This window comes from Myotis brandtii, unplaced genomic scaffold (assembly GCF_000412655.1).
Source record: "Myotis brandtii unplaced genomic scaffold, ASM41265v1 scaffold97, whole genome shotgun sequence".
NCBI lineage: Eukaryota > Metazoa > Chordata > Mammalia > Chiroptera > Vespertilionidae > Myotis > Myotis brandtii.
This window is the reverse complement of record NW_005372020.1, coordinates 1,598,674-1,601,074: the sequence shown is the minus strand read 5'-3', so window position 1 is coordinate 1,601,074 and position 2,401 is coordinate 1,598,674. Positions and strand designations below refer to the sequence as shown.

Genomic DNA, 2,401 nt, shown 5'->3' with positions numbered 1-2,401 from the left:
GGTGGGTGCTGCTGGGGCTCGGGGGACCCCAAGGTGACAGTTCAAGGAAGAGTCCGGGGTGGTGCCCGGCCGGGGTGGCTCAGTGGTTGAGCGTCAACCTATGAACATGCCTGGGTTGCAGGCTCGATCCCCAAGAGAGGGGGCGTGCAGGAGGCAGCCGATCAATGAGTCTCTCATCGTTGATGTTTCTCTCTCTCTCTCCCTCTCCTTTCCTCTCTGCTATCAATAAAAAATATATTTTTTAAAAAAGCCTCTTGAATCACTTGCAGACTTTTTTGAAATATTTAAACATATTTTTTAAACGATATTTTTATTGATTTCAGAGAGGAAGGGAGAGGGAGAGAGAGATAGAAACATCCATGATGAGAGAGAATCATTGATTGGCTGCCTCCTGCACGCCCCCTACTGGGGATTGAGCCTGCAACCTGGGCATGTGCCCTTGACACGAATCGAACCTGGGACCCTTTAGTCTGCAGGCTGACGCTCTATCCACTGAGCCACACCAGCGAGGGTTTAAAATGTTTATTTATTGAGTTGAGAGAGACAGACAGACAGAGAGAAACCGATCTGTTGCATTCATTGGTTGACCCTTGCATGTGCCCTGCCGTGGTGCTGGTATTCCACATGCTCTCCGTATGCACATCTCCCCCCGTTAGCCATGGTGTTCCTTACAGCCACTCTCGTCCTCTGACACAGGATCCAGTCCAGGGTCACAGATGTGCTTGGCTGTTGCGTCTCCTTAGTGTCCTTCCCTCTATCCAGTTCCTTGGCCTTGACGTCTCTCCCATGACCTTGACTACTTTTTTGAAGGGTACAAGCCAGTCTGGGTCTGGGTGACGTTTCCTCAGGAATAGCTTGCACTGGGGATGGAGCCCACAACTCGGCCACGTGCCCTGACCGGGAATCAAACCGTGACCTCCTGGCGCGGATAGGTCACTGCTCAAGGGCAGGCTTCACGTATTTACTTATCGTGTCTCTCCCGGAGCTGGCCACACCGTGTCTGGGTGACTCATGGCTGTGGTGGCCGTGCCTGCAGCCGGGCCTCCTCTGGGTGGGAGGGGCTCAGGGACCCGCGGGGGAGGGAGAAAAGGGAGGAAGGAGGGCTCTGGGCCTGACCGTGGTACCGACGATGAGAACCTGGCGTTTGGGGGTGCAGTGACTTGTCCGGGGTGATGGGCGTGGCGGGGGCCAGGCAGGGCCTCCCCCAGCTGCTGCTTCTCCTTGTGCGCCCCCACACCCTCCATGCAGCCCCCACTGGGAGCGGGGCCAGGAGACCAGACTGCTGAGAGCGCCTGACTTACCCAGTGTCTGGATGGTCATCTGGAGAAACATAAAATTCACTGTAAACGCAAATGCACGTAAAAGTAAAGGTTCGGTTCTAACAGGACAGACCCCAGCATCAGGGGAAGCCTCAGGCTTCCGTTCCTGTCGGCAGCAGTGGGAGGCCCGGCCGGTGGGTCCCTGGGGTCCGCCCGGACCCTCCCCGAGCCTGGGCTTCTGGTGCAACATGAGGGCCGGCTCCTCCCCGCGCCTCTGCAGATGGCCTGGGGCTCCCGGACGGCGGTGGCTGCACACACGCTTCTCCCCATGGAAGGGGCTGCTCCGTGGAGTGTCTGAGCTGCAGGCTATGTGGGGAGACCCTCTGCTAATGTCTTTGGCTTGAAAAGGCCAAACAAAAGGCCTCTCGCCTTGCAGCCTGCAGCCTGCAGCCAGCAGGTCTCCCACTGCCAGGCCGGCAGTGTGACGCCTGGGTCCCCTCGCCAGGTCTGGGCCGGGCTCATATCTGAGCAGTCGGAGCCCCTCCAAAGGCAGCCAGATGGCACGACCCTTATGTGTCTGCAGGGATCGGATGTGACTGGAGCCCTGGCCGGTGTGGCTCAGTGGGTAGAGCATCGGCCCGCAGACCGAAGGGTCCCAGGTTCGATGCTGGACAAGGGCACGTACTTCGGTTGCAGGCTCCTCCCCAGCCTGGGCCCTGGTCGGGGCTCTTGCAGGAGGCAACCCATCGATGTGTTTCTCTCGCGTCGATGTTTCTCTCTGTCTCTCCCTCTCTCTTCCACTCTGTCTGAACATCAATGGGAAAATATCCTCCGGTGAGGATTTAAAAAAAAAAATACCGAAGTGAACGGAGCTTCGTATCGACCACAGGCTTGAGGGGCCGACCTCCTTGTCCACGTCGGTCTCCTGTAGCCAGAAGGGGCAGGTGCCACCCCATCCCACCTGCGTGGAGACCTCTGTCTGCCTTCACCGACAGCCTTGAACTTCAGCTCTTGTCAGTGGCACCTTTTCAAGGCGTCGGGTGGGCGGACTGAGCAGCTGGGGCAGGGAGCCGTTACCTGCCCGGGGTGGGCCGTGAGTCACTGCTCGCGTCGCTGTCGCCGTGGGAGAGGGAAGCGGGCTC

At 58.5% G+C, this 2,401-nt stretch overlaps 1 protein-coding gene across 1 annotated transcript in view; it reads left to right on the top strand.

Moving 5' to 3' along the window:
• BCR (breakpoint cluster region) overlaps window positions 1-2,401 on the top strand; it is a 72,758-nt gene that overhangs the window by 42,495 nt on the left and 27,862 nt on the right. The gene's annotated exons all lie outside the window — the stretch shown is intronic.